General features: G+C 47.9%; 1 protein-coding gene across 6 annotated transcripts in view; it reads right to left on the bottom strand.

The window, feature by feature from the left end:
- Window positions 1–22,393, bottom strand: part of MCPH1 (microcephalin 1) — a 230,922-nt gene that overhangs the window by 48,495 nt on the left and 160,034 nt on the right. The window lies entirely within an intron of this gene.

Raw genomic sequence — 22,393 nt, 5'->3', positions numbered from 1 at the left:
ATGCGCACCCCACGGGCCGCACAGGGAAGGCTGCTCTCAGAGCCCTCGTCGCCGGAACCTGCAAGCACCCGGGCGGCCCGAGGCCCCAGCTCCCCGCGTCCCACCCAGGACGCCCTGCTCTCTGCCTCCACCGCTTCGTCTTTGGTCACATCGGCTTACGGCGTGTTTCAGAAAACATAAACCCGGCATGTCTCACTCTCTTTGCGCACAAGGGGAGTAATGGGCTGGTGAGTATTTACGGGGCATGTAGATGCTCCCTCCACCTTCCCTCCCCCGTTGCTCCAGCAACTCAACCTTCATTTTCTCCCCTGAAGTTACAACACGCTCCCATGCGATCGAAAAACTCTGCAAAAGTACCTTTTCGACTCTGCCAAACCCACTCCTACTTGTGCTGCAACTCTGATCCTCGGCCCCCACGCACTTGTTCTGTCGTCAAGAACTTTCTCGTGCAGGATGGTTCGAAAAACGACGGTGGCATTTGAAATGCAACCGCATGAGCTAATGGGTGGGGACGGTCGGTCGGTCTTTTTTACAGCACGCCCTTTAGGCTATGTTAAGGTAAGAAGAGCTGTTTGTGAACTGAGACGTCTCTTTATTATCGTCCCGTCAACAAGCATAGCTACGCATAGAATCATCCGCTACAAACTGCTGCATCCTTGCCTCTCCAAGATACAAAGGCATTCAACATGCTTATGCGCCGGGTTAAAGAGTAATACATCCTTGATGCTGTGCACGTGACTCACGCGGTTGCAACAAACAGCACAGCAGCATTGCAAGAAGGCCCCACGTATTCTGACGGACAGGACTTTTTATTTGTTCCTCCCCCGCAGCTTAGGAAGGCATTGCCCCCCAGACAGAAGATCAAAGGGCCTGGCACATAGTAGGTTCGCAGCGAAGGTTTGCTTCCTTTTTCCTCCCCCACCAGCTCATCTTCCTGAAAACAAAAGCTTTGTTGTTCAGGATTTCATCATTTCCAGATGCCTGCTCTTCAAGTGACATCCAGAGCGACACACGCTGATGTCACAAAGCCTGGAATTTCTGGTGGGAAATTAGCAGTCCATGATCTCACTGGATACTAAGATCCTGTTTTCATGTCAATATCCTTAGTCATAAAATATGAGGAAAGAGAGGAAGTATAACATATAAATAAATATTCCTTACTCATTATCACAGTCCCAATTTATGCTGAAAAAGATTCCCATAAACTCAGGTATCAGTTGTTCTTTAAGAAGGGGGAAAAAAGAAAAACATGCTTAACAAGTGCATTAAAGTCTGGGTTCTGTAGAACAACTTCAATTCTGTGTCGCTTTATTTCTCTAACATCTGTCACCGTAGAAACGACCTGCCTTCCCTGAGACAACAGGACCGACATATCCTGGGAAAATCCTTACTGGTAAATACATCACCCAGGTACTTTGATGATCTTACGCTTTCGTTTTCATACATCAGTTTATTTAATAAAAGTCTACGTGTAAAAGCAGAAGCCGATTTTCACTAGATCCCATTTTACCTTCTAATCTCATTTCTGCCTGCCTGCCCTTTTTGATCATGTTTTTGTCCTGATGCTGGAAAAGCAGCAGCCCCGGGAACGAACTCTGTGGAGTGTCCCATTGGAGTCTCCTCTGGTCCCCCCCCGCCTCACTGTGCCGGCAGGTGGTGTGGAGCACAGCCCTGGCTCCTCGGCCGCTGGAGGGAGGCGGGCAGGAGTAGGAAGGGTGAGCACAAGAGCCGCCTACGACACAGAAGTGCCCTGGACAGGCCTGGAAGGTCGGAGCCCGTCAAGCTGCCGGGCACTCTCTGATGGTGGCCCGCGGAAGCTGCCGGGCTCTGGGCGTCTATATTCTCCTAAGCATTCGGTGCCGGCCCTGAGGGCACATCCCTCCCTGCACCCTGGCCGGACTCCCTCTCCTTCAGAGGGCGCCGGGCCTCCCCTGCAGTCCTAGCACGCCCCTCGGGGACGGGGTCTCAGCCTATCCCCCAAGAGCCCCCCCGACTCTTCCTTCCAACCATACTCTGTATTCCAAGCCATGCTCTCGTGAACGCAATGTTCTTTTCAGATCTTTCCTTTTTGAAACCTTTTTTTCTTTTTCTTGGTTTCTTTTTTTTTTTTAAGTGAATTAAATGAATTTTTAATAAAGGTCAGCACCCTTTTTTTTTTTATAAACTGACAGCTTCACAGTTGGCCCAAACCTTCCCCCAGCTCCAAACCATAAATTTGCCCTGAAGGCTGCCGCTCCAGCTGCCTCCTGGGGACAACGGACAGGGTGAGAGCCACCCCCGATTCCAGGGCGCCCGCCCTCACTACCACGAGTGACTCCTCAGCCTCAGTCTCCAAATATATCCTCCCGTGGCAGAGTGAAAAATCCTTCTTTCACCTCTGTTTTCCCCCAAATGGCCAGACTTTAGGAAGCTTAAAACAAAATGGTTCAGAGATGCCTCGGTCCCAAGAGAGCCTGTACTCCATGGGACTCTGGCCCTGGGAGGGCTTCTCGAGTGGGTCCTCCTCCAGCACATCAGTCAGAGGATGCTCCTTGCTCAGACTCAGCACAAATTCTATCATCAGCATAGACCACAGAGAGAAGTGTCCCCGGCAGGCCGCACGCTCCTGGGGATTGCTAATCCATGGCCCTTTGATGCCTGGCCTCTGTGAATAGGGTCTCCACAAGTATTGGCTTAATTACCAAGGCTTCCTTGCATTCTTATTAAGAGGTACTGGGCTGCAACCTTATCACTGTGAACTTCTAACACAATAACGAACCAACCAGGCCCCCAAGACTGCTAGTCTCCTGAAATAGTGTCAAGAGATGTGCAGCCAGATGCAGACACACGCCAAAAACCGTAATCGGACTCATGACAACCACAACTAGAAACAACTCAAATGTCCACCAGTCACCCAGCGAGAAACAAATAATGTCCTGAATCTTGAGCGTCGTGGTGATCAAAGAACTGTATGTGGTTTTGCCAAAAGTCATCCAACTGTGCACAGAAAGTGGCGCGTTACATTGCATGGAAATCATATTTCAGTAAAGCTGGGAGGAGGAAAAAAAAAATCATGAGCCGAAACAAACAACAAACAAAATCTAAACCAGAAGTAGATCTTGCGATAGCAAAGTCCACTTGGAATCCAACGTGACTGAGTTAGAAGTCAGTTGGGAGCGCCCTGCATTTGCCAAAATTTGGTGAGTCATTTTTCCTTTCCAATTATTTTTATAAAAGCAAGAGGCCTCGTAGAGACTTCTGGTCTCTATAATTCAGACCACCCCCAGAGATGTGCAAGGCTGTCCCTACCGAATCAACACACGCCACGGGCAACACAACCGAGTGGCCATTGCCAAGGCTGAAGGCCTGGAACAGATGTGGGCCCCCAGCCCCCGACGAGAAGCGCGGGGTGTCTGAGAAGGGAAAACCGGTGGTCCCAGGGCTCCTCACGGAAAAGGCCGCTCCCGTGGCCCTCACCCTGCCAGAGGGAGTGTTTCTGTCGGGCGCCAGCCACCACAAGGGATTTCCCGTCACGGTGCCTCTGGGACAGGAGGCCTGTGTGAGAAGCGAGGTGTGCTACGTTGACCAAAGCCAATGATGACATTCGGAAGGCACGTTTCCAAATCTCGGTTACCCCTTCACCCCGTCCTGAGCAGGACTGCCAGATTAATCTCAATAAACTCATCACGTTGTAGAGACTGCTGGCCTCTATAACTCAGACCACCCTCGGAGATGTGCACGCCTGCTTGTACCACAGCAGCACACGCCACGGGCCGCGGCCCAGGGAACGACGCAAGGGGACACAAGGAGAGTCCAGGGCAGCACAGGAAGCCATGAGCACTCCATTATGGATCAAGGCCAAGGATAAATCTGGCAAAGGCAGGGGGACTCCTCGGCCTCAGAGCCGTCCATGTCTGGGGGTCTCTGCGTGTGGAGATAATTTACCACCAAGAGCACGCAGGCTGGGGGCGGGGGTTCTAGCAAGGAAATCCCAGTGGCGATGGGCAGTCTTGGGGTTCCACCTTTAGAGGCCAGCAGAGGGCACGGAGCATGTTTGGGATTCTCAGGGTGGCTTGAGAAAGTTAGTGGGTCCCAGGTGTATTATTGCCCAACCCTTTGTTTTAAAAAAAGGATGCCTTTGTTTGGCTTCAGGAAGACTTTTAGAGTTAACGCTACGAGTGAACTAGTGTTCACATCAAGCCGTGCAACAGAAACCTCATGCCTTTATCGCATGGTTGGCTGGCTTTTATTTATGGAAACTGAAGGTACTGTTTGTTTTTCCCCAAAAAAATCTGTTCTGCAGTCCCACGACATGATTGGTCATAAAGAATAAGCTCTAGACAAGGTGTAAAGCTGCCAGGCTTTATTTCATAAAAGAGGAGAAAACAGTAGTTAAATGTAATTTCTCTTTTAGTGAGTGACAGAGAAGGGGGGGGGGTGGTGGTATTTAAGTGTGTGCATGGGAATCCAGGCAGGATGGGTGAGGTCAAAGTGATGCTCGCCGTCACACACAGATTTTGATAAAAGAAAAAAAAAATTACCACAATCTCTTATTTTTGTGACATTCAGAAAGACACACCTGGGGAGAGGGGCAGGAGACGCTTCCAGAGCATCTTATTCAGGTGTCTTAATGTGTAAAGTTGGGGTGGAAGCCATGGGTAGTCAGAGGCTCTGGAGCTGCAACGTGCACCAGGACGAGCCCGGGTCCAGGGGAGAGGCGCTGGGACAGCTGTGGCCCCGCTGGGTCATACTTCCAGCTGTGGTGGCCACCATCAGATTCCACTTCCCGACAGCATTCGCCCAAACCGTCTCACTTAAACAGGAAACTCACGGGACAATTGCAGGACGCACTGCTGTGGGTGGACACAGCCCCTGCCCCACATGTCCTGGGTCTGCGCTAGCGACACCCACACGGTCTGTCCCCACGGAGTCCCAGTCATGGAGAAGAGCTTTCTTTGTCTTGCTGATGAGACATTTATTGGCCGGAGGAACCTTCGGAACACAGCGCTGCGGCCTACTAGGGTGAAAATCCTGGAGCCCTGGAGCTTCACTTCCAATACTCGGATCGGAGCTGCTGCAGGACAGTTTACACACATGAAATGTTGCTCCGCCTGTGCGGCAAGGAATGCTGGAAATGGGCTGGAAATGGGGTGGAGGAGGGGTTTTATCTACTGATTCCTGTGGCCCCATTAATCAGATCTGCCAATTAGACCCAAAAAGTTCCTTACATTTTATTTGGACTTTCAGATTCTTGGAAACTTCTGAAATTGTCTCCATTTTTCTATCTGTTCATCAAATATGGGGTAACCGTGTACCTGGGGAACTCGGCCGACCCCACCTGTTCAGCAGAACGGTGTTGATAGCCAAAAATGGCTACATCTTGTCAGGATATCACTGTATTTGGAAAATGCCAGCAGGACAGGAAAATCTTATTGTAAAAGTCCCTTTAAAAAGTCAATACAAGGGGATCCCTGGGTGGCTCAGCGGTTTCGCGCCTGCCTTTGGCCCAGGGCGCGATCCTGGAGTCCCAGGATCGAGTCCTGCGTTGGGCTCCCGGCATGGAGCCTGTTTCTCCCTCTGCCTGTGTCTCTGCCTCTCTCTCTTTCTCTCTCATAAATAAATAAAAATAAATCTTTTTTTTTTTTTAAAAGTCAATACAAACTGGGACGCCTGGGTGGCTCAGTGGTTGAGCGTCTGACTTCGATTTAGGTCGTGATCCTGGGGTCTTGGGATCAAGTCCCACATCGGGCTCCCTCATGGAGCCTGCTTCTCCCTCTGCCTGTGTCTCTGCCTCTGTGTCTCTTATGAATAGATAAATAAAATTAAAAAAAAAAAAAGTCCATACAGACTACTCTGTGTATTATCAAATTCTGGAAAGGATTAAGTGAAGCTGTGGCCGATGCAGTGATGCCTTGTAAGATAACAATGGTCTGAAAGAGCATGGCCTGGAACCAGCTGTGTTCTGGTGGAGAGTTACTGCAGACGGGGAATGTGTCAGGACACGCATGCAAAAGGACTGGGATACAGAGGGATTATAATAAAAAAGGATTAGTCTTTTTCACAATAACCTCCATCTGCTACGTCTCCTTCTAAATCCGTTGAACTATTTTTGTGGCTGATTCTGTTTGCACTAACTTCTAATGTTTTATGGTTTACTAAACCCTAGATTGCCGTAGGAATACAAACAGTAGGAAGAGGAAAGATTCACATCTCAGATGAACTGGAGAGGTCCTTCCTCCCTGACATTCCAGTTCTGTAGCATTAGTGTTACAGCAGGGCACCGTGCTAGGCAAGGTGGGGTGTGTGCCAAGACGAAGCGTGACACTTCAGTGAAGGAGTTTTCATTCACTACAGAATGCGACCGCTTAGGCCAACGGCTCAACTTCAATTCGACGAATACTCGAATGCCTAGAGAGTAAGGAGCAGAAAGAGACTTCTCCTCAAGGAGCATGGTCCTCAGAGAAAGCTTCATGGGAAAGCACTTTATGGGAAAACAGTTGGGCCTGAAGGGTTGGGGACACGCTTTGGGAATAGAGAAGCTCACGTGGGCTGAAGACTCTAAGAAAGACCAGTAGGCACGAATGCCACAGAGACGGGAGGCGCCACATGCTTTCTTAGAATCGCAGGGTTTGTGACGGGGACACAGTAGACAAGTGCAGGGCTGCAGAGAGCCACACTGCTGGAAGGGCCCAAAGGTCAAGGATGGCAGACAGCGGTATCCTGGATGAGAGAGGGCAGGGCTGCGGGCAGCACACAACACAGGGACAGAGGTGAGGCATGAGTGCTCTAGCCCCCGCGCTGAGTGCCGAGTGCTGAGAATCTGTATTAAAAAACAAACAAATAAACAAACAAATCCAATGATGAAAGAAGGCCATGCTCGGAGCACTGGAGAAGTGCACGTCCTGCTCGGGGACTGTGAGTAATCCAATTGTGAGCATCTGAGGCTAAGGAAGTAACTACTCGGACGGGTTGCTTATTTGCTCTGGAGTCAGACGTGGGTTTGGATTCTGGCTCTGCAAGGTCAGTTCACGTCACTGAATTTCAGGTTCTTCAACAGTGAAATGGGGTTTCACTGAAGACTCAGTAGGCGGCTGGGAAGAGCTAATGCAGGTGAGGTAGCTGGTTCACCCCCACTGTAACCCTGAGCATCTACGGAAGCCCCTGAAGGCACGTGGAGGACGGTTCCAAGTGCTTCCGATACACAGTGAGCAACGGCTGCCACGCCCATGTCGGAGGGGACGGTGGAGACACGCGAACCTGCAGCTCCTGGCTCCCACTCAGCCCCGCGTCACACTGCAACTCCGCACCCAGCTGACCGCTGAGCCCGGGTCGGAGGCTTCCCAACGTGGGCATGAATCACGGCACAAGCCGATGCTGCCCCATGCAGGAAAATTCCAACATAATTTAAGATTTATCCAAAACTATCAAAAATCAGATAGTAAACACCGATTCACACATAATTCGGGGTGTTTTCTTCACATAACTTTCTTGTAAGAATGTCTAGTGAGAACCATCAGAAGATACTGTTCTGTTTTCACATGAGATCCTAATGTTTAAATTACATGCCAATGGTCGAAAACCAAACCAAGGCGAGGACAGGGAACGATTGCTTTCAACCCTAACTTGTGCTCCTCTTGGTTATATTCACATGTAAAGTTCAACTGCTTTTCTTGGTTCCACTGTTACAAATAGGACAAGGGCATCGAGTTTCAGAATAACAAAGAGAGACTAGCAGCAAATCCAAGTCCATCCCCCATTAAAAAAGAAATATATGGCTGAATCGTGAACAATGAGAGTTAGGAGCACCGACTGACTGCTGTGCCTTCCAAAATCTGCATATAACTTTTGATTCTCCAAAAACTTAACTAATAGGCTACTGTGGCCCAGAAGCCTTGGTGATAGCGTTAACAGCTCATGAGCATAAATGCTGTATGTTGTACGTATTATATACTGTCTTCTTACAATAGGGTAGGCCAGTAAAAAAGAAAATGTTATTAAGGAAATCATAAGGAAGAGAAAATACATTCACAGTATGGTACTTGTCGAAAAAAATCCACAGATAAGAGGACCTGCAGAGTTCACACCATTGTTCTTCAAAAGTCAGCCGCACTTAATGGTTGTGGGTCCATAACACTCAACGTACAGGAGTGTTGCAGGTGCATAGTATGTATCTGTAGGAATAAGAACTAGAAGCCTGTGTTTGTGTGATATGCTAAGTAGCACGGTGGCCCCTGGGAAGTCACGAGTCGTCCCACCACTTTGCTTCGTCATCTGAGAATGAAATGAAGGTTCTTTCTCTCTCCAACTCTGAGATCTTTTTAGTTTATTTTTTCTTGATTATTTTTTTAAAAGATTTTATTTATTCATGAGAGACACACAGAGAGAGAGAGAGAGAGAGAGAGAGAGAGAGAGAGAGGCAGAGACACAAGCAGAGGGAGAAGCAGGCTCCCCGCAAGGAGCCCAATGTGGGACTCGATCCTGGATCCCAGGATCACGCCCTGAGCCGAAGGCAGAGGTTCAACTGCTAAGTCACTCAGGCATCCCGATCCTTTTAGCTTAATGTAAGAAAGGGCCACAAGCTGGATCCAGAAAGTGTTATCGTTTGACTTAACACCTGTTAATGGTTGAATTGGGGTCAATTTATGAAGAGAAGTATTGGCCAATGTCACAGGATTTCAGCAGGATAGGGGAGATTTCTGTCGTTGGCTGGCACCCAAGGCCCTGTTGTTTGCTGAAACTATCCTTACCTTATCGATCTTGGTGGGATGCAGAGCCGCGTTCCCACCACGGGGTCTGCCAATGCCCGATTCTCACTGTCCCAGCTCACTTGGCTGCTAGAGCACAGGGAATCTAGGGACTAAAATCCAATGCAATGCTCTTTGGCAGGTTTGGTCAAGGTTGGTGGTGCTGGCTGCAAAACTAGCTCCTGCTGGTTTGGGGTTGGGGGGAAGTAACACCTCACCAGCCCAACTGTGTGTGGGAATTATGAATGTGGCTTTAGCTATGCAGCATCATTATTATTTTTTGAGCCACCCAGTATCTTCAATCAATTCCATTTCTACATAAACCAGAATGCATCAGTTTCCCTCACTTGGATAATTAAGGATCCTGGCTGTGGTCGCTGGTGACACCTGCTTTGCAGACATAAAGAGTTATTGGCTGCCCTTTGCATACTTGCCTTATTTTTCTAAAACCATCTCATTATCTTATTTTCTCAGGATAACCTGCAGACCACTTAACATATACAATCAAGCATTAAATTACAGGGTCAATTTAAAGCCTGCAGTAACAACAAAAGTATGAACAAAATGTCCAAAACTCTACCTATTAATTATACACATAGCACTTCTCATAAAGAAGCCCAAGAAAAACGCTTCACTTTCTGATGGACAGGGCTGAATCAGAGGGTGGCAGGTCAGTTCTGACATTGTGAGGACCGATGGTTTTCAACACCTGAAGATCCATTGGGGGATGACTGCTATCATTTATTTCTCCAGGAGATGGACCTAAAATCATTCAATAAAGCAATCTGTCTTTGATAATGAGTCACATGGAGAATGGGAGCAAGGAAGGGCACTAACCTACACACCGGATGCTGTGTTCAGGGCTTTGCCAACATCACCGAATTCTCCAGATAACCCTGTCAGGAATGTTGTCAAGTAACAGATGGAGAGAGAAGAGGCTGCAGGTAGTTAAGGCTGATATGGAAGAGGCAGATCAGGCGGGTTTGAAGGAAATGGAAGAGGTTCTCCTACCCTTGGAGGTAGTCCCATTTGGGGTAGTTCCCAGTGTTCTTTCTGAGACACCCTTGGGGCCAGTAGAGCCTTGGAATTCCATCTTGGTTCGAAACATCCAGACCTGATGACCTAGGCCCCATCTTTGCTCTTTGAGTGCTGGCCCACCACTGGGATCTCGGGCCAGCATAAAACTCATGGACTCTGCCCTGTGAAGAGGCTCCAGGAATAATCAAGTCTGTGGGGCAGAGAAATCAAACTGTATTCCCAACATTTAACCAATGTCATATAGGAGCTAGAGCTAGCACTGCTGGGACCAGCATCTGACTCTGAGTCATACAAGGCATCACTCATCTTTCGTGTTGATCGGCCCGGCTTCTTTTGAGAAGCGGTGCATCTGCTCCAGCCCTGAAGGGGCCTGTTTGTCATCAAGAAGCTTTCAGATGAGTCTGCTCACCCTGAACTCTCCTGTGTGGATGACACAGTTGTCGAAATGGTCAGACCCCATCCCTGAGTTACAGATGTCCAAAGCTACACCTTGCACGCAGAACTGTGACTGCTGGCCAGTTTACATTTGATTCTATTCTATGTTCTCTAATCTACTGGCATTTTGGTAGTAATGAAATAGTCTAGTCTGAAAAAAAGGGAAAAAAACCCAATTACATAGTGAGGTTTAGATTAATGGTCAACAAGTATTTTTCTCTTTTAATCATTAAAACATTTTAAATAAAAAAAGAAAACATTTTAAATGTATCCTTAAAAAAAAAAGAAGAAGAAGAAAAGAAAAGAAAAAAGAAAAGAAAACCAAACAGGCCTAGAAAAGTTGGATATTAGCTCTCATGTTCTGAAAACAGGCATATTTTTAAGCCCTAAATAAGCACATTATGGAAAGGGGTTTCCCAAAGTTTTAGGCTTCAAGCCTTATTGTTTTCTCACTTTTCTTTTGCCAACTAAAATGTTGTTTAGAATTGATATTGGATAGCGAACAGCTGCAAGTTCTGGCTGAGTGTTTTCCTAGAAATACCAGTTCCAGAAAGAATGTCCACCCATTTCCCTCTCCCATGAGCCTTCACAGTGGATCAAACTTATTCTTCTCAAAGATTATGGTCCAAATGTTTACCGGGGCAGCCGAGCGTCTGGGAAACAATGCCAGGGTGGTATTTTTACCTGTTGGTCAAAGGAGAGACCACTTCTGATCTACACAGTGGGTGAGTGAGGCAGGCAAAGCCCCCATTTCCAATTCAGAAATAGAGGAGCTATTTTGCTGTCTCACGGGAGGGCACACACGCAAAGGAGAACCTGTTCTCCACGACACCCAATCTAGGGCTGGTCTGACTTTTTTTTTTGGAGCTACTTTAGAGGCAGGTGGAAGATAGACTCTGGATTCATTGGACTCTGGATCACTTAGGTTCTGTGGAGGAGATTAACGAGAATGCTCACCAGCTCATGCTAGACTACAGGGTTACTGATAATTCCTTAATTTGTGTTTCTTCTACATCTAGTACGTGTCTTTCATTCGTTGAACTGAATAAGAGGAAGCGACTGAAAACCCACAGGGCTATAATATTATAGTAGGGTCTTCAGTCACTTGCTAGACCTAACACGACCCTGCAGTTTGGGAGGCGCACTGCACTTCATTCTGCCCTTACGGAAGGGAGCTGCATTCTCATGGGAGATGATCAAATGCAAGCCCTTGGCTTACAGCGGTTGTCCAAGAGAAGTTCCAAACGTGTTTGGAATAGGAAGGGCAGAGTAAGTGTTGCTAATGAGCACACAACTAAACAGTCACGGTGTTTGGTGGAGGCTGCAAGGCAGTGACATAATTTTATTCCCTTGCTAACGTTAATTTTGGGAGAAGCCGTATTAGTTTTCGGGGCAGCTGTAACTAAGTGGCGCACGCTGAGTGGCTCCAACAACCAAAACGTGTTCTGTCCCAGCTCTGGAGGCTGGAAGTCTAAGATGAAAGTGTCCCCAGACTGGTTCCTTCTGAGGCCGTGAGTGACAATGTGCTCCAGGCACCCCCTGGCCCCCAGCTTCTGGCGGTTTCTGGTGATCTCTGGTGGTTCTCGGCTCACAGAAGCATCAGCCTCATCTCAGCCTTCACCTTCACATGGGTGTCCTCCTGGTGTGTGTAGGTGGCTGTGTCCACATCACCCATTTTTTTATGAGGATGCCAGTCATATTAGATTAGGGCTCACCCTCTACAGTGTGGAATCACTCATATAATTCAACAAACATAAAGTGTGACAAATTATATTTCCAATGATCCCATTTCCAAAGAAGTCCTGATTCTGAGGTCCTGGGAGTTAGGACTTCAGTGTATGAATATTTAGATATTCACAATTCAACCATAGCAAAGAGCCCTCAAAGAAATGATAAATTTATCAACAGTTATCTTGTGAGTAATTTTATCTTTTGGATTCTACTTCAATCATTTGCAGCATCTCAGAGACATTACAAAGACATGGTTTACAGACCAGCCTGGGTCTTCTTTATTTACTCTCTATCTCCTCTGGAGCAAAAATCTAGAGAATAGGACAATTCTGTGAACCAGAATCCACAGAACCTGCACAGTGGAGCTGTGCTCAAGGGTCAAGGCTGACGACAACACTCCACTATTTAACTTTATCTAGAAAAACCGAGATTGCTAAGATTTATACAATTTACGTAGCTGTTGTTTTTCATTATTTTCCTATGTTATTTAATACTGTTACTTAACAAAACATGAAAATAGGTCTCTGCTGCTCCCAGCTCAAATCAAGTCTCTCGAGCTTCAGACCCGCAGAGTTAACAGGAGAACTTTGCCTGGATGTTTCATAACCCATTGCGACTGAACATGCACGAAGGTGCATTCATCATCTCCCCCATCACCTCCCCACCACCTGCCTCCCGCCCTGGGCTCCCGTGTCTCACTGTGCAGCCAGCTTGGCTCTTGACTCTTCCCTCTCACTCCTCTATCTAGTCTTGTCTTTACCCAGTTGGTCATTCATTGGGTTTTTTTGAATCTGTAGCAACGTGTCCTTCATTGTTTTGGGGGGAAATTCTGCAAAACTGCCGGCCGTGTTGTCTCTCTCCTCGGCTCCTCCTGAAATTCCGCTCTCCAGATCCCTCACGTCCTTTCCCAGTGTGCGCCTCCTTGTCTCTCTGTAATCTCAGATGGATTCCTCTGACTTATCTTTCAACTCAGGAGTCTCTTTTCACATCTTTAGATGCATCTAATCTTTTTGATCTTTAAACTATGACTTTCAAAGATTACGTATTTTTTTTTTTTTAATTTCATTAGGCCTCCTTTTTAAGCCTACTAGATTTTTTTCTTCTTTAGTGTTATGGCCTTGTGTTTTCACAATCTTAGATCCTTAAGCATGATAAGTGTTAGGGGTTGAACTGTGCCCTCCTGCCCCAAGATATAAATCTTAACCTTCAGTACCTTTGGAAACGGGATTGTTGCAGATGGAACTAGTTAAGCCGAGGTCATAATGGAGTAGGGTGGGCTCCTAAATCAGCGTGACTGGTGCTGTCATAGGAAGAGAGGCACACAAAGACATGAGGACACCCACAGAAGAGTGGCTTGTGATGAGGAAGGAGGCAGAGGGTGGGGCCATGTGGTTGTAAACTAACGAATGCCAAGGACCATCAGCAAACCACCAGAAGCTATGCAGAGGCAAGGAAGTTCCCACACAGGCTGCAGAGGGAGTGTGCCAACACCTGCTTTCCACACTTCTAGCTGCCAGTGCTGGGAGACAATGCATTTCTGCTGTTTTAGGCTCCCCAGTTTGTGGCACTTTGTTTATGGCGGCCTAAAGAAACTAAAGTTCTTGCCAGTCTGTTTGGGCCATTTCTTTTTTCTGCTGACTTTTGCATGTGAGTCTATGTCTTAACATATTCATTCATTCTTACGAGTTACTCATTTTTATCTGTAAGAATCTTTTGAGATTTATGATGCATTCTTTTGGAAAAGATTCACATTTGACACAAAACTGGGGGCCTGAGGGTGGTGGGGTGGGGTTGGTAGCACTAGCCTGGGGACCGCTTTAGAAAAATTCAGCATGATTTGAGTTTCTTTTCTTCCAACCACCCAATTTGGTCTATGAAACTAGAAGGGTGCTCTTGCACTTGTGATCCTCAGGGATGGGTGCCACCCTGGTGCCAGCTAATGTCAGGCACCACGGACAGGTGGACTTCTGCTCCAGGCACAGCAGGTAGAGCTCTATGGGGCTCCACCTTCACGGGGCGGGGGCGGGGGTGTCTCTCAAACTCACCACTGGTGGGGCCTCTGTCTCCTCTCCTCACCCTCCTGGGCCCTGAAAAGCCACTTAAATTTGGGCCTGCTATTTTTTATTATCTTGCCATTTCATCAATGACTTTTAAGTGGTTTCTAGATTATTTTATCCAGGATTTTTAATTGTTTTAAGTGGAAGAGTCAACCCCAAAGTCACATCAATGCCACTCCCGGAATCCCCATAGCCCACTGATGTAGAAGTTCTACTGACTGTCCCTCTTAAGTCTCCTGGAGCTCCCTGGTGATGCTCCAGTTCAGGCTCCATGACCTCTGAGCTGCACGCCTGTGCGGTTTCTTCTCACTCTCTCCCGGCCTCTCCTCCACACAGCACTGCAGGGGGGAAATCAGAGTAGTCGGTTCCCTCTGGAAAACACTCCCTTGGCTTCAGGTTGCCTCGGGGCAAAGTCCAAACCCGGGGTGCTGGTTGTGGATGGCATCTCCAGATTCATGCCTTCCCTGCACTCTGCAGAATTACGTAATTCCACTTGGGTTCTGTGGTCTCCTACTTAGTACACATGCTCCTTCGCAGCCTGAAATGTCATTCCCCTCACTTGTGGAGGGACGAGAAGGTTCTTTCCAAACAAGCGAAACATCTGCATCTAGACAGTCATTGGTAGTACTCCTGGCTGTTGACTCCGACCGCATCAGCTGTACTCAGGAGCTTCCTGAGCGGTGCTCCTGCTCCGCAAGACCCAGAACTACGGCGCGGGGGTCACAGCACTGTCCCTGGGTGCCAGAGCGTGGATCTACCCCACTAGACTGTAGAAAACCCGCTGCAAGGATCGGGTCTCTAAACTTGCCCCTTCCACAGACAGACAGCACAAAACTCTAGGCTTTTTGACTGTTGCAATAGCCCTCCCTGAACTCACTTGGGTAGTAACCCCATCACCAGAAGATACTAAAGTAGCTTCTGTAGCTTCTGGATCTGCGTGGGATAAACAAATGCTTAAAAATATTTTTTGCAGGCTGTGCATGCACACAACACACAGACACACGTGTAACGTAGGTGTTTAACTTCTGCATATGGTGTTCCCTTGCACCCAAACCACAGTGGAAGCATTCCGCGTTGTATATTAACTGCTACTGATTTATGTCCTAAATTGCATGTCATTTCTATTAACCACGAGGATAAGACACGGATGGTCTTGCCTGTCATCTGTTACGAGGCCAGCAGAGGGGGCGGGTGAGTATTACAAGTGGAGGTGATCATTGCACTGCCACATAGGTACCATCTCTAGCAGGTTTTCTGTCTTAATTTTTATTACAGTCAAGCAAGGCTTTTTGATCTATTAATTAAAAAAAAATCACTGAAATATTCATCACAATTTGGGGGGGAAGTAAGCATTTTTTTTCTTTTTTCTGCAAATACTCTGCTAGAAGAATGTTAGGATTTTTTAGAAACAAACAGATGCCAGGAACTAGGCACCTTAATGCCACTATCCATGTATTCTCTTTACAGGCTTTGTACAGTTTACTTTCTTTCTTTTTTTTTCTTTTGTATCCATCTTTGCTTGAATTTAGACACTTTCCTTGAAATAAAACACTTTGGGAAGTTCAGTTTAATATTAATAGAGCACCAAAGAAATTGAGGTAGGGTTTAAGAGAAAAAGGGGAGCATATACATAGCATATTATTAGGAAAGACTTAAATCATCAGTTGACAACCATACTTGAGTTGACCAAGGAATGAGGATGGTATAGGGTATTTTTATGCACTTGAATGCAAACATTGCTTCATTTTATGTATAACTATTTGTTATATTTCTAATGTAATTCTTGAGAAGCTATATATAATTCTTAAAAAATGAGTTTTTATACATGTAACTCCATAATCAAGCCTAATTTCCCACAGGAAGATTCTTTTTTATATCAAGTCAGGCAGGCAGACATGAATACCAAAAAGGGGTCATGTGCTTTTATTTTTTTACTTCTTTGACATAAGCAAATTTATTTATGTTAACCTATAACCAAGAGAGGTAATATATCTTCATGTAAATAGCACATATGACATTTTTATCTCTTATTTTAAAAGGTTTCTCATAATCAAGACAAAAATTTTATAAATTTAGATTAAACAAGGATTAATCGAGATGGCATTAGGCCACTCCAAAGGAAAATTCACTCTGAGAGAAATTTATATAGTTCTTTAGTGGAACGGTTATGACAGACCGGGCACATTTTCCACGAGCAAAGAATCTGAATTCTCTAAAACCTTGTTTAAACAAATTTAGGAGCATTTAATGTAAAATTATAAGCCCACCTCAAAATCTCTCCTGAACCATTGTGTTAGTCAAAGGAAAGATTCTATTGACTTTATACTGGTCATGGGTAAAACAGTAATCATCGACATCAGCCTACTGAAAGAAAATGTAGCAATTTTTTTTTTCCCTATGGGAAGAAAACAGGACACAGAATTACTGGCAGAAATATTATCAGGCTAACGCACTCATCTACTGTTTTAGAATTTCACCAACTGCCTTTTTAAAGTTTTGACTTGTATCTTGACCTTTTGGGCTTTTTTTTTTTCTTTTTTGATGGGAAGATAAAATACTCCATGAAAATATCAAAGAATGAAAATATTTTAAAATCAAACATCATTTGAGATAACTTTATATAACAGGAGAATTACATAAACTAAAATATCCCTAAAAATTCAGGGAATGTATGATGAAATCTTTAAAAAAATAGTGACTTGGATAATTTCCAATTTTCTAACAAATAAAAAGCTTTTTCTTTTCTATCTTTAAAGCCACATAGGATAGACAATGTGGCTTTAAAAACCAAGCATTCTTTAGCAGGCGCTAGGCTGGTTCACGGCAGTAACAAACTACGAAAGATTCAGAATGTTATAAGTTCCTTTAAAAAACAATCTTGTGCTCTCTTTCAGATGTCATTTCATAGCAAATGCTCTGATCAGCTACAATGAATGAGTATTGGTACCTTTTTTAATTGAACTAAGCTGAGTAAGAATGACAGCCACCTGAGACGTCACGTGAAAGAGATTGTTCTCCTATGACGAACTCTGGTTTTCCCATCAGTATGACCCTGTCCACCAAGGGCCCCTACGGCCCTCTGTCAAACAGAGGTGAGGCAAGAAGACAGATCATTGTCACAGGGCTGATGCTATCTGGGCCTCTGCCCTTTGGTCCTGGCCCTTACTCTGTCTGCGAATGAAAACAGGTCTGGTAATACAAGGGAAGTGGCTGTTTCCCAGGAAAGGAAATTGCCTGAAAACACATCTGGCAAAGGGCTTTTTCTCTTTCGCTGGCAGGCAGATCCTTATTTTAACAAAATACACATTTCCTCACCTTCCACAAAGGTGATCTCTATGCAGCCAATGCCCCGTTCTAAGCCGCAGACGTTTGGTTTGTTCTCTAAATATGACGGGCCGGCTACTTTATGTCACGTGTTATCTATATTTAATTGGACAGGAAATTGTGCTAAACTAGGCACCATACCTCATTTCAGAACTGTGTGCGTTCTACAAGGTAATTCATCCTCTTGTAGCTATGAATGCCTTTTGTTCCATCCGATGGAAATTAAGGAGGCAAAGAAAGGAGGAAAAAAAAAATTGGTAAAGCCGGGAAACGGAGAATGTAGCCAGAACGTATACATTAAGCTTAACTGATGCAGTTAGGTCATCGGTGGGATTTCCAGAGATTCCATCCTAAGCTAGTTGACACAATTTGATTTTAAGTCTGCACTGAGGCGGGTGGTTCTTAGAGGCCTTTCCTGGCTTACGGAGGGCAGAGGTCCAGGATACCGGAGCGGGCGCTCGCTGGGCTCCACGTGTCCCCCAGGTGCTCCAGCTCGAGAAGCCCCTGGCAGCGGGACGCAGCCTGTCCCTGGGGATGTGTGTTTGTGCCACACAGAGGCCAGAGCCAGCACGAAGTGGCCCTCCAAAGACGTTAAAGCTTTGCCATGTGAAAATCAGGGTAATAGAATATCGCCCCTTAAACTGGTCAGCATTGACGGAGCAGACAGGCAGAGAGAGGCCTGAGACCCAGAGACCCGGTGGGCGGAGGGGAGGCTTGCCACCTCACTTCACCGAGCCTTGACTCCAGGTCTTTCACGGGGGCAAGACTTATCTTCCAAGATTTCCCAATGTTATGGGGATGTGTGTGTGTGTTCAGTTAGGCTTTTTTTTTTTTTTTTTTTTTCTTTTCCTTCCGTCTTTATGGTAACTTTCAGGGGACTTTTTTAAATTTTCCCCAATCTCATCACTGGGGATCATTTTCCACCTGCCAGCTTCAAGACTTGATAGTAGGTCAATGTGACCAGCAGCTCGAGAGGGAGGCATCACCAAAGTTTTTGCAGATGGCTCTGGACTCCACCCGAAGTTCAGGTTCCATTCAGCATATGTCGAAATCGAGTAGAAAACGACATCTTCTGTGAGACTTACAAAGAAATCACTAGAGGGGGAGCCTGCTTTGGGGAAGCTGAAATAGTGACTTCCTCCTTTCCTTCCTATCCCTCCTTCCGCCCTTCACTTCCTTCCAGTTGTGGCTTCCTTTGTAGCTCAGTCCTTACTATATCCAATTTGGGAATAAAAGTAGTAAAAATAACTTTCTCCAATGACAGTTTTCTGTCCAGTGAACTTTCTTTTTTTTTTTTTAAGATTTTATTTATTCATAGAGACACAGAGAGAGAGAGAGAGAGAGAGATTGAGAGAGGCAGAGACACAGGCAGAGGGAGAAGGGAGCCTGACTCAGGACCCTGGGATCACGCCCCAGGCCGAAGGCAGGCGCTAAACCGCTGAGCCACCCAGGTTGCCCTCCAGTGAACTTTCTAATGCTCTTCCCTGTGCATTGAATGTTAAATTGTACATAAACATGTTGACCGATTTTATGTAGCCAATTTTTTAAACGCCAGGGCGAGGAGGGAGGGGACGGACAAAGGTCTCCAGAGCCCCTCCGGCTCCAGCTCGCCAGGCAGGCGTCTGAGTGTCTTGACTGCCTGTCTGGCTACAAATGGCCAAACACTGAAACAGAGTGTCCCCAGCTTCACTATTGGGGTGTTTCAGTTCTGCGAGTCTCTCCTATAGCACCATAGCACTTTCCAGAAATTAAGGCCATGCTGGCCAAGGGCGCCTGGCCCAGTCTCCATGTCCCCTGGGGCGGCAGACAGGGCTGGGAGGAGAGGAGCCTGCTCTGGGTGACGGCGGGCTCCGGAGGACCTGTGCAGGCAGGATGCAGGAGCCTCGGGCTCAGAGGTTCAGGACCTGTGGGAGACCACGTGCCTCTGGGGCTCTGAGCACCACCGTGTGTTCTCCCGTCGGGGATGGGCGTCTCGGCGCAGACATCCGACACGTACACCTACTGGGATTTTAACCGTTCCGAAAGCTATGTGCCCCCCTCTCCCTGGGCTCGCCGGTCCCGCTTCCGTCCCTTGATCTGTCCAACAATTTTACGGTCCAGTTACAGACGGGATGTTAAGCCGGCTCCCCGGACCACAGCGGAGGTCACTCGGGCGTACTCACAGTTCCTATTTGGCAATCACGGCTCGGGGGCTGCCCCACTCTGCACCGTCCTAAAGCTGGCATCCGCTGTGGTGGCTCCAGGGTTCCTGAGACCCTCGAACAGAGCCCAACGTTTGAGAGCCTCCGAGATTGCCCTGGGTGACCTGGGGCCCCTGGAAGGTTGGGGTAGGTCAGACTCCATGATGCAGACAGAAGTGGATCTCCACGTACACGGACCTGCGTTTCAGGAGGGGACAGGGAGGCCACCGGCACTGGGAGAGCCTCTGGCATTTCACACACGTTAGAGCCTCTGTCCCACGGGCCAGTCTGAAGCGCCGTCTCTGTTCTTCGTAAGGCTGACCTCCTTCTCCCAGGAGCAGGTAAACCTGGGCATTTTGGTGCCATCACACAGGATTTACCTCGTGATAGCAAAGTGCAAGGAGGACTTGAGGCAGCCCTACAGAAAATAAATGGGAGCCTCCAAAATTTCAGCTGATGACATACAGTATGGGGGAGAAAACAAACACTATTAAGAAAATAAATAGTACCATGCACAGCTGTCCGGCAAATATGTCAGGGGGAAAAAAATGGTTGGGCAGGAAGGCAGCTTTTGGGAAGGCTGTAATAACATTTCTCCCTTGGTCGTTTCATGTGCCTTTGCAATCCTATCTGCAGGGCACTGAGGAAAACTCTGGATTCTCTTTGAAAATGAACAGTTGAGGGTTCTGAGAAGCCCGGCCAAGTCTGGTTCCTAGTTGGGGCGGGGGCGGGGCTCAGCCCGCCGTCCCCGGGCTGGGGCAGGAGTGGTCCCTCGGCCGACCTGGGGCAGGGGGGCTGCGTGGCTGCGGGTCCCACCCGGATCTGCGTCCCGCTTCCAGGGCCTCCTGCTGGCGGCGCCCCGAGTTACGGCGGGGCCGCTGCAGGTGCTCGGGGACACACGGGTCCAGTCCCGGGCCGCTGGGCGCCCAGTCCCCGAGCACGCCGTCCTCGCCCGCCCCGGAGCCAGCTTCGAGCACGTTCTTTCTGGCCAGACGTCGCTGCCCCCGTAGGAAGCCCTCGGCCCGGCCACGGCCTCCCTCCCGCGGCGCCCCGGCCCGCAGCGCGGCGAGCTCCTGACCCGAGGCCCGTGCCCGCCCTGCCTGTGCCCAGGCCCCTCTCCCGCGCCCTCCTAGCAATGGGCCGCTCCGGTCGGGAGCTCCGGCGCATCACGCCCGTGCCCAGGACCCGCGGAGGCCGGGCGCAGGGGTCTCCGCAGCGGCTTCTTCCCACCCCCCCGGGGCAGGCAGGTGCTCTCCAAACGGAGGATGCGCTTAGCACGTCGCTTACCCTACGTGTCCGCTGGCCGTTCCCGGGATGACCACACGCCTGCAACGGCTGAGGGTGGAAGAGGGCTTCCCTCTGAGCAGAAAGCGCACTGATGCAGAAAGGAACGCTCAGGGACGTGACTGCTCTGCACTCTGCACCCAGGACCAGGACTGGTCCTAGAAGGCATTTCAGAGAGAAGCACCTTGTTTTCCACGTAGGCGGAGGCCCTGGCTTCAGGCCTCCACCGGGCTTGTCCTCCGAGCCTGCACGCTGCCCCCCGCCCGGGTAGCCATCTGAGTGGGTGCATTTTCCCTAATCTCCTCCTTCAGAATCGCGGCCGAAGCCCACCACCTCTCCCGCCCTATGTCTCTCCCTGAGCACAGGCCCTCTGCAAGCCTCGCGGAGTCCATGAGCCCCCTTCTCAGGAAAGGACATGTGCCACGTTATGGGGACGTTAGGGAACAAGATCCAGGGACGAGTCTGACAACGATGCGGTGCTGAGTCCAAGGGATGGCTTGAGGTCTCGTGACAAAACCAGCTACAATTGCTATTGAGGACAAAGCCAGGGGTACTGACCACGGTCGCTCATGGCCGAGCCCCGGTTATAGGACGGGCTGTATTTCAGTTACAGTTTGGTGAAGAACGAAGATGTATTTTTCTCCATCGAAGTTCACGGACCCCTTGAATTCTGTGCATGGACCTCAGGTTAAGAACCTCGGCCCCAGAGGGAACCTGGGAGCCAGTCCATGCGTAGGAGGGATGTTTTGAAAGGTCTAATTAGGTCTCTTGAAAATACACATTCCGGGAAGACAATCTACCACACAAATTCCATAAGCACCCAAGAGTTAAAAACCATAATTCTGGAATGTTCTGAAAGCTGCTCGTGCGTGATAGGGACCGACCGTGACTTTCACGGGGCGGGCGGGGGGTGCGGGGGGTCCGTCGGTCAGTGTGTAGACAGGCTGCCGCTGGGCAGGAAGGACAAATCCTGCGCACTGAGACAGACTCAGACCCTGGCAAAGACACTGGGGTGTTCCCCGTGGACACCCTGGCCGGTCAGCACAATGCTAATCCCGAAAGTATTAAGTTTTAGTTATTGAAGGAAGTCGCCCAGGGGACCGACGGAGCCACAGACGTGAAACAGAAAAATCCTGGGAGTTGGTGCGACCCTGGAATTTTACAGATTAAGGATGGTAGAGCTCAATTTAAAATGAGAGGTGATCTGCCCGAGCCCCCACAGAGTGGGGCTGATCTAGCTAATGCCGTAAAGAATAAATGATCAAATAAATGAATAAAAATAAAAATCACAAAATGAAGGGATTTGAGCAAATCCTGACCTAAAGCAGAGGAAGTCTGTGTTCCTCTCTCATCATCCTCTTACTTAAATTCTGATTTCTCTGTGTTTTGTGATTTGATGGACCTTTCATGTGTCCAGTATCTCTTACTTGGAATATTGAGGTGGATATTTTGTTTAACAGATCAACTGTCACGAGTCCCAGGAGCTGATATTCCCGCCACGATTTAAGAAAATGCGACCTTCCATTCAACGGTTTTCAAAAGAAAGAAAAAAAAAAACCCAAATCAAGAAATACCAAGGGAACTGTTTTCCCTCTGAAGAGGCAAAAAAGGGATTTACAAG

This window comes from Canis aureus, chromosome 15 (assembly GCF_053574225.1).
Source record: "Canis aureus isolate CA01 chromosome 15, VMU_Caureus_v.1.0, whole genome shotgun sequence".
In the NCBI taxonomy this organism is placed as follows: domain Eukaryota; kingdom Metazoa; phylum Chordata; class Mammalia; order Carnivora; family Canidae; genus Canis; species Canis aureus.
This window is presented reverse-complemented; position numbering and strand designations above follow the sequence as displayed.